Genomic DNA, 9,909 nt, shown 5'->3' with positions numbered 1-9,909 from the left:
GCGCAGCGGCGGGCACAGCCCTCCCCACCGCGGGGAGGGCCGCTCGCGGGACACGCGCCGAGAAGGCGAAGCGAGAGCGTCCGCTGTGTCCGAAGACCGACGGCCTCACTGACGCCCCGTGGAGGGGGGGCGGGCAGGAGACCGAGAGTCAGGGCCGGAGGCCGCACCCACCCTCCCGCCTTCCTCACCCTCCCCGACGGGCAGGGGGAAAGGCAGGCGAGGGGCCCCGTGGACAGACCGAGAAGACCGCACACGTTCACCAGGAACGCCCGTCCCTCGTCCGGCACGGCTTAGGCCCGGCCCGGGAGAGCACGACCACACCACATCGATCCGTTGAGCCGAGGGGGAGGGGGGAAGGCACGGTGAGGGCAGTCGCCGGAGGGGCCCGCTTTAAGCCTCACCGGCCGCCTCCCCCCGCCACACCTCACCTCACCTCACCTCAGGCGACAGCCGCCGACGACCCCAGGAGGAGGAGCTGCCTGACACGGGGCACGGAGCCTACAGAGCGGGGGTCGTCCCGGCCACCACCGGGCGCCCGCAGCGGGGGTCACACAGGGTAGAAGACCCACGGCGCCTCGCCCCGCCGCCCTCGGGTCGCCCAGAGACCGGAGGTGGCGCCACGGGTCGGGTCTGCCAGACACGCCACGCGGGAGCCGACGCACAGGCCCAGGCCGGCGGCCCAAAGGCCCAGAGCCCCGCGTGCGTCCAGAGGCCCAAAGTCCTCGGCGGCAGACGCCGAGAGAGACCGTGTCGGCACTTACCTGGTGGCAGAAAAGGCCCATTTCGGGCGACAAAATGACAGCGCCCGACAGCGGGGCCCACCCACGACTGGCAGGGAGGGACCTTGGCACCTTGGCACCGCCACCTGTCCCCAGCACTACCCCAGAAACACCAGGCCCGGAGCTGTCGGGGGTCATCTGGTCGACTGGGGGGGGGGAGGGGGGCGAAGGGGGCGCCCGGTGGGCGAAGTGGGGGCGCAGACGCCAAGGGGGAGGGAGCTGGCCGGGGACGCCCTCCCCCTTCGCCCGCACGGGTAGGTGTACCCGTCCGTCCGTCCGAGTCTCCGAGCGGGGGTTTGGCTTCGAGTTGCCAAAGAGAAAAACGAAGAGAGACCCGCCGGCGAGGCGCCTCCCACGAGACGAGCGGGCCCCAACGAGGGACCACGCCCGGGGCCCCAGACCGTCCTGTCCGGGGCACCCAGGACGGCTCGAGCCGGTCCCTGACCTCCTGGCCGTGATTCAGGGAGTTGGGGAGGGGTGAGAAAGCAAACCCTCCGGGGGTGGCAAACCCTCCTGAAAGGGCGGGAAAGCAAAAACCTCCTGAAGGGAGACGCAAACCCTTCTGAAAAGGCGAACAGCAAACCCTTTTTGAGGGCGGGAGCCAACCCTCCTGGCAGAAGAAGGCAAACCCTCCTGAGGGCGAAAAGCAAACCCTCCTGAGGGAGGCCCGGTCAGGCCACCCCAGAGCCCGGCTCTGGAGCGCCGCCGCCGCCGCGACGGCCACCCTCCTCAGAAACCTAGAGAACCAATCTCCGGCGACAGCAGGACGTCCCTAGGCCTCGGCGCCACCGCCACTGTCGCTGCCAGCAGAGCCGGTCTCTGAGAGCTGTGCCCTCGGGCCCGGCGGCTGAGTCACAACCCTCCTGAAGGTCGCCGAAGCTCCAGAGGGGAGGGACACTATAAAAGCGGCCGCCAGGTGGCTCCTGACAACCGGCTCCAATGTCCCGAGGACGGGTCGCTGTCGCCGGCCGCCGAGGACGCCACAGCGCCGGCCGCCCAAACGCCCGAGCTCGGCTCGGAGCCGCCGCCTCCGAGAGACGCGACGCGACGCGACCCCGGCCGCAGAGGAAGGGAGAGGAGCTGGGAAATAGCTCCCCAGGAGGCTGCCACGAAGGAGACGCGCTCCCCCCCCCACCCACGCGATTCCAGGCTGGTGGGCGGACATTCCACGGAGACGCCGGCGGGCGGCGGGGCTCGGGGCGGGGACGGCCGAGAGAGGGGCACCAGTGACATCCCGGGCTCCCCCGGGCCCCCTCCCCCGAAGGAGGGAGGGAGGGAGAGAGAGAAGGGAGGGAGGCAGGGAGGGAGGGACCGACCGGCAAAGCGAAACCAGGCAAGCGCTGCTCGGAGAACAAAGCAGGACTTCTCGAAAGCAGACACAGACACAGACACGCAAGCCCAGGAGCAAGAAAGGAAAAGAAGGAGACACTCGGACCCCCAACAAGAGAAAACGAAAGTCAACCTGTGTCGAGACCGTGATCAAGTCCAACGACAACAAACACAAGCATGCGCCGGTGGGCGGGGAAAGTGCGCTTGAGGTCAGGAGAACATGGATTTCAAAATAACTGGCCACAAACACCGGAAAGGAAAGGCGGCCGGGCGGCCGGGCCGGGCGGTCGGGTCTGGGGTGGGGTGGCAGGGCTGCTGGGGGCGGGGGTCGGTGGCGGGGGGGGGGGTGGGGGTGGGGGGTGGGGGGTGGAGGAAACGGGAGCACCTAGAAAGAGGAGGAGACTGTCGGCCGTGCTGAGACACGGAGACATCACACGGCTGGGGACCCGTTCCTATCGTTTGCCCCGGGGTGTGAGAGAGACTTGGCCTCCCGTCTCCTGGGATTTCATCTCCCCAGCAACAACGGTCAGGCAAGCTGTCGGGTGTGTGTGTGCTGCGGGGGGTTGGGGGGTTGGGGGGCGGGGTGGGGAGAAAAAAGAAGACGCCTTTCAAGTGAAAGGAGGGAGCGTAAAGGTCACTGAACCCTCTGACAGCGGCCTTCCATTTTCCACACCAGTGACACGTTCTCCCAAGTCGCCCGGTTCCAGAAAACGCTTTTCGGAAACAGAATCCTCGGGGCCCGCGAACTCCTTAGGAATCCTCGGATGAGCTTCCGGGCCAGGCTATACCGTAGGCAGCGCGCTTCCCCTGAAGCCAAAGCCACGGGCTCCAGAGGGCCACGTCCAAGAAGCTGATCTGGTACGGAACCCGATGTCTTCTTCTCTAGGACACTTCTAGCAGCAGCAAGAGTGCCAGTTTGTGAGAATCGAAGGTGAAGCCGGCACGATGTAAACCCAGCGATGTGAGCGGTCAGAGGCCCATCTAGATTCGAACTCCAGTGCTGGAGGGAGGGGAGCAGTGGGGACAGGAGGGTGGCCTGCGAGTCCGCCGTCCTGTCCCCACTCCCCGTGTGAACATCCGCCCCGTGGAAGGTGTCGAGGAACCTCATGACCTGACCTACGGGGTGAACCGTCGCCAAAGACAAAGAATTCCTCCAGCCAGGCGTCGTCCGCAGCCACGAACCCCTTCCCTCCGTCGCCCGGCCTTTCAGAATGCCACGTGGAGCCCTCTCGAGACGTGTGGGGCTTGGAGGTATGGGCCCCCGAATTCTCCTCGCCCGGCCCTGCAAGAAACCATCCCGGGCCTGCCCCACATGAAGACTTCTCGGGCTTTTCGGTGGACCGGGCCTCCCAGGGTGCCCCTGCACCCGGCACCCTGCGACATCCCGAGAGATCCCACGGAGAAACGTCTCCGGCCACTCGCGCGGCATCTGCCTCGCTGGCGGGCGCCCCTTCCAACCTCCCCAGAGATACGTGAGCACGGACGCTTCTTCCCCATCTGGGTCCCCTCACAGGCTCTGTGAGTTCCTGCGGTTCCGCACGCCCTCGACTTGGCTGTGGTTCGGGGCTCTGTTCTGTTCTGTGTTTGCTCTCCGGCCCACGTGATCTCTCTGGCTAGGGCACCCAGGAAAAGCGAAAAGAAATCGAGTCCGTGTGAGTACTATTCAGGCATCAAGTGGGGATACCTACCAATGACCTCTAACGTGGATCCACCAAGATGGCGGCCGTGTGGGGTTCAGGAGGATCATTTTGCGTTTTCTGGGGGCGCTATTTGCTCTCAATGATTTCACGTGCCTTTTGGGCATGGCTCACGGAGATGGGACGTGAAGCAGCAGGGCAGCCACATCTGGCGTCTCGGCCTAGCTAGGGCGGCTCCACGAGTGACCTCTCGGAACCGGGGCTGAGACCGCCATCCCTCCCCGGGCCCCCCTCGGTGGCTGGGTGTGGGGGGGGGAGGGGGAGGTTTCGGAGGGGAGACGGGAGATCTGGGCTTGTGGTTGGGGGCGCGCGGGGCCACACGTGTCCTGTCATGATATTCCTGCAGCGCTCCAACGAGATAAATATTATTCTCTATTCTGCAGATGGCTATCTGTACCTGAATGGAAATGTATTAGACTCTTGAAATCCGAGCCTTGACGAGGGGTGCGCCCTGTACGTCTCGGGCTACAGGCAGCATACGGAAACTGAAGATATCAGGAATCACGTATAAAGGTTAAAGTCAAAGAAACGGACCTAGTTCAGGGGCAGACTTAGTCTTCCTCGCTGCAGCCTCAAGGTAAACGCTGGGGGTACCCAGTCTATTCTTGGGAAGATACAGTGTTTATTTTAACTGTTGCCAGCAACGCAGCTTCTCCTCTGCCGGAGGTGAAATTGAGATTTAGTTCTTGCAGCTAGTAGTTCTTTTTCAGAACATCTATCAGGAAGGATCCGAATAGCTTGTCATGTCCCTGAAAGTATACTAGAGAACATTTGGTTCAGTTCTCGTACCCAGAGACTGGGGAAATTAAGGTGGCACTAGAAATCGCACCTTTGGGTTATATAGTATCTTTGCTGGAAAACAGGCTGCTCTGAAACTCTAATTGTATCAAACAGTAGCAGGGATAAGAAGTGCATGATCCACAAGTTTCAGTAAAGCTGGCTCTCCCGCTCCTTAACATTATATACATTGTTAACAAAAGTTTAGAACTGGACACTTGATGGCAACAAAGAGGCATCCTGTTTGGCGTTTCTTCGGACTGCAGCCGGGAGAGGAGCAGAGCCGACTTGTTCAGTCCCCGGTCCCGCTACTCCTAGGCCTTTCCTCACACTTGATCTTGGATGCTCTGGGGGCAGGTTGTGTCTGCAACAAGCACTCGATGTGTCCGGAAGCACTGAATCCTCTGTTCATTGACTTTGTTCCCAGGACTGTCTCAGGAGGTGACGATGTTTTCCCATGGGGGAATCTGTGTCAGAGGCTTGCCAACCATACTTTCCACGTGGTTCATGAAAAGCTCGCCCGTCGCCGGTCACCTGTCAACTCACCATCCGTACGAGAGTCAGCACCAACACGCCCGGCAGAGCTGAGCGTCAAGAAGGGGTTGCGTGGAAAGAGATTTGTATGCTTGGTCCTGGTCCTGGTTATAGACAGAAAGTATCAAGGGGGAATAACTCCCAGAATAAGTAGGCTTGCCTGGAATGCGAAATAGTGAGAAGAGGCCTCGCGCTTGGAGGACGGGTCAGAGCTTTAGCCACGGGAGAGTGAAAAGGAAAGGCCCGGGAAAGGGCCGTGGGGCAGGGGACGGTCTGAGCCCAGCACCAGCGGTGAAGGACGAGGAGGCACCTTGAAAGAACGTGCTGTTCGGAGGTTTGTGGTAAGAGCACACCGGTGCTGCTAAAGATGAGGCTTGTGGAACCCAGATAGTAAGGAGGAGCCAGAAACAGGCCAGGAAGGATGAGAATCCCGTGTACTGAGGACCTGCACTTCACCAAGCCCACAGCAAAGGGTGCTGTCTAGATTCAAACCCAGTCACTTGCGCAAACGCCGCTCAGCCACCTCCTCATCTACAAGGCCGACAGATACTCGGTGCGTGAGGTGCGTGTACGTACAGTCTAGGTGGACGGCACTCACATATCAGGCAACCACACAGCTAATACATGCTTTGAAAGAACCAAGAGTGAGCTGATAGCTTTTTCTGGATCTGCCTATAAGCAAAGATACCGCTCGCTGCATACTGTGGATCTCGACTCCTGTCTCACGTCTCCATGAAGCCGTCAGAAAAGTACTGTTCGTGCTCCCTCTCAGGCCAGGAATGACACTTCAAGTGTAACGTGCTCACGAAGTCCTCAGAGATTCATGGATTTGAATCGAGAAATTCCACCTGGTCCTTTCGCTCCCGATCCACTCCTGCTCTCACCACTACTACCACACGGGTCAGACACGAGCGAGTTCCCCTGAATTAGCTTGCACACGTGGGGGTGGAGTTAGCTTTCGGCACACGGATATTTAGAAATTCCATGGCAGTAGGCCAGGTATTCACATTATGTATCGGATATTCGCCTAATTTGATAATAAGAGAGCCCGGGCCTCAGGCATAACTTCAGGCCGATTTTCCCTCCAACGGAAACAGCTCAGATGGGCTGGCAGCCCGAGAGAACGAGCAACTGCCACTAACAGACTGAGACACCTGTGGGCTCCCTCCATGGGGAGACCTTCTGCCAAGGCTTCTCCCTCAAGGGCCGTTACCCAGCCTGCGGGCATCAGCTGAGGAGAAGGGGAGGTGGGTGCCCCGGAAACCAGCCGCGCTCGAGTCAGTCTCCCAGGAGCTCTCGTTCCAGCTCTGGACGCTCACTCCCGGGCCCGGGTTCTCACTCCCGCTTTCAGATGGATCCCAGGCCCTTCTTCAGAGAAGTTCCTCCAGATGAGTCCCCAGCCACCAGTGGGCCTCATTCGACCTTGCGGGACCTCCCTCCCCTTCTGAAGCTAGGTTCCGTCTCTCTCTTCACAAAACTTTAAGTCCAAGATGGATTGTTAACAATGACTTGCCATTTCCTTTTGTTCTCACCATTATTCTGACTACTTGCATTTAATTCCGCTCACCTTCGGATTGCTTGTGACACTCCAGGCCACCGAAAAAAAGAGAGTTTCTGTTCTGGGCTCAAAGATCCTCAGGAGGCATTTGGGCCTCACTTTACCTCTGCTGGAGACAGGAAGGTGGCAGGTGACCGGGACCTGCCAAGAGCAGAGCAGAAGCTGTGCCCCTGAGCAGTGGTGCCTGGCTCTCTCTCATTGGTCGCAGAGGGTCTGCAAGATTCGAGGGGGTTCCTGACGGCCCCACCATGCTGGTGAGCCGTGTCGTCTCATCTCATCGGGAATCTGACCCCGCATCGGCAAGCGTAGCCATGTGCCCTCACCCTGAGTCTCTAAACCCTTCCCAGACCATCACTCGGCCCGCCTTCTCCTCTCAGGCAGAATGAACCTGGGCTTCTCTCCTGGGACAGGTCATTCTGTGTCATGGGATGTCCTCTTTACTCCTATTGCCGGCAACAGGAGTATTGATGTGCTGCTCATAGGTCAGAGACTCCTCATTCGTATTACCCAGAGGCTTTTCTTCAGTCAGTAAATTTTGTTCCTTTGAAGTCAAAGGGATTGCATTGCCTTTGAAGACTATCATTTCTGACCTAGTCGCAAACCGTCTCTTTTGAGGAACTTCCTTAGGGTTCCAGGGATTAAGACAGTTTGCTTCCATTGCAAAGGGCACAGATTCTTTCCTCGATTGCAGGATCTAGATCTCCCGTGCCTCACACTGTAGCCAAAAAGGTATATTTTAAATATAAGAGGGCCAAGCATAAACCTACTACTTTCCCTTTCCATTATTATGATAATAATCTAGTTCTCTTCAAGGCAACACAAATGTTTCTTACTAACTAGAAGGATCATGTCGCGGAAATTATAAAGAGAAAAACAGGGAATTACTTCATGGTATCTCACTACATCCGTCTCTGATCCAACGTACGAAAAATCAAGGAAGTCCACGTAAAGTATCATCTTTAAATAGAGCTCTCCACTTTGAGAGAATAGAACTAAACTCATTAAAACTAAGTTTTCCAGTATGTGGCTGCTTTGAAATCTTGCATCCAACCGACAATTCTGGAACCTATGATAATTCAGAATTGAGTAACCGATGACACAAACACTCTACTAGTCAGGGGGACGTTTTGGATCGCCTGAGTTCTAGGTTCTCAATGTTATCAAGCCAGACACAATCTTCACGGTTTTTCATAGATCCTGTAATATCTTTTTTAAAATTTCAACTTTTTTGAGGTACAATTGACATATAAAATTGCAAGAAATTGAAATATGACTGTGGTGATTTCACGTGTTTACGATGTGAAAGGATTCCTCATCCAGTTAATTCATATCACCTCACATATTTCACCTTCTTTTTTTTTTCTTCCCTCCATCTTTCCCACTTAGATTTTATCTTCATAAGATTTCATTTATACAAAACATGTCAAAAAGATTGCCGTGTTTTACATTAGATCCTCAGACTCTATTCATCTTATAGCTGAACATTTGTTCCCTTTTACCAACCTCTCCCCATAGCCCTAGTAACCACTTTTCTACTCTCTGTATGAGTTTTACTTTTTCCGGGAGGCACTGTCAGAGCCAGTCCTGAAATTTCCTCCAATTACAATTCTTCTCTCAGAGTCATCAGTCCATTTTGTGTTATCTTTCATGTTTTACAAAATTACTCCTAACCAGCAATGGAGCAGGTGTGGCAGGCAATGAGCCAAGAAGATTTACAGGGTGGCATCCACTTACTGTGGGAATTAACCATGGCATTGATCAGTCTATCAACCTAGAAAGAGATAACTGGACATTGCACAAAAATTTGCTTATTTCTTTGTAGAAGTTTGGCATTAAACTAAACCCTTAGTTTGGGATGGGATGGGGTGGGGTGGGGTGGGGTGGGGTGGGGTGGGGGGGTGGGGGGTGGAGGAAACGGGAGCACCTAGAAAGAGGAGGAGACTGTCGGCCGTGCTGAGACACGGAGACATCACACGGCTGGGGACCCGTTCCTATCGTTTGCCCCGGGGTGTGAGAGAGACTTGGCCTCCCGTCTCCTGGGATTTCATCTCCCCAGCAACAACGGTCAGGCAAGCTGTCGGGTGTGTGTGTGCTGCGGGGGGTTGGGGGGTTGGGGGGCGGGGTGGGGAGAAAAAAGAAGACGCCTTTCAAGTGAAAGGAGGGAGCGTAAAGGTCACTGAACCCTCTGACAGCGGCCTTCCATTTTCCACACCAGTGACACGTTCTCCCAAGTCGCCCGGTTCCAGAAAACGCTTTTCGGAAACAGAATCCTCGGGGCCCGCGAACTCCTTAGGAATCCTCGGATGAGCTTCCGGGCCAGGCTATACCGTAGGCAGCGCGCTTCCCCTGAAGCCAAAGCCACGGGCTCCAGAGGGCCACGTCCAAGAAGCTGATCTGGTACGGAACCCGATGTCTTCTTCTCTAGGACACTTCTAGCAGCAGCAAGAGTGCCAGTTTGTGAGAATCGAAGGTGAAGCCGGCACGATGTAAACCCAGCGATGTGTGCGGTCAGAGGCCCATCTAGATTCGAACTCCAGTGCTGGAGGGAGGGGAGCAGTGGGGACAGGAGGGTCGCCTGCGAGTCCGCCGTCCCGTCCCCACTCCTCCTGTGAACATCCGCCCCGTGGAAGGTGTCGAGGAACCTCATGACCTGACCTGCGGGGTGAACCGTCGCCAAAGACAAAGAATTCCTCCAGCCAGGCGTTGTCCGCAGCCACGAACCCCTTCCCTCCGTCGCCCGGCCTTTCAGAATGCCACGTGGAACCCTCTCGAGACGTGTGGGGCTTGGAGGTATGGGCCCCCGAATTCTCCTCGCCCGGCCCTGCAAGAAACCATTCCGTGCCTGCCCCACATGAAGACTTCTCGGGCTTTTCGGTGGACCGGGCCTCCCAGGGTGCCCCTGCACCCGGCACCCTGCGACACCCCGAGAGATCCCACGGAGAAACGTCTCCGGCCACTCGCGCGGCACCTGCCTCGCTGGCGGGCGCCCCTTCCAACCTCCCCAGAGATACGTGAGCACGGACGCTTCTTCCCCATCTGGGTCCCCTCACAGGCTCTGTGAGTTCCTGCGGTTCCGCACGCCCTCGACTTGGCTGTGGTTCGGGGCTCTGTTCTGTTCTGTGTTTGCTCTCCGGCCCACGTGATCTCTCTGGCTAGGGCACCCAGGAAAAGCGAAAAGAAATCGAGTCCGTGTGAGTACTATTCAGGCATCAAGTGGGGATACCTACCAACGACC

At 57.5% G+C, this 9,909-nt stretch overlaps 1 long non-coding RNA gene across 2 annotated transcripts in view; it reads left to right on the top strand.

Annotated features, from left to right (window-relative positions):
* Positions 1-8,297, top strand: part of LOC145534298 (uncharacterized) — a 28,995-nt gene extending 20,698 nt beyond the window's left edge. For both annotated transcript variants that reach the window (XR_014074436.1, XR_014074437.1), the window contains exons 2-3: positions 4,189-4,382; positions 5,010-8,297. This is a non-coding gene — a long non-coding RNA (uncharacterized LOC145534298). The remainder of the gene's footprint in view (positions 1-4,188; positions 4,383-5,009) is intronic.
* Positions 8,298-9,909: the final 1,612 nt, after the last annotated feature.

The sequence above is a fragment of the Giraffa tippelskirchi genome, chromosome 14 (assembly GCF_054371585.1).
Source record: "Giraffa tippelskirchi isolate mGirTip1 chromosome 14, T2T-mGirTip1v1.2.pri, whole genome shotgun sequence".
NCBI lineage: Eukaryota > Metazoa > Chordata > Mammalia > Artiodactyla > Giraffidae > Giraffa > Giraffa tippelskirchi.
Note: the sequence above shows the minus strand (reverse complement) of the source record. Positions and strands in the feature narration are given on the sequence as shown.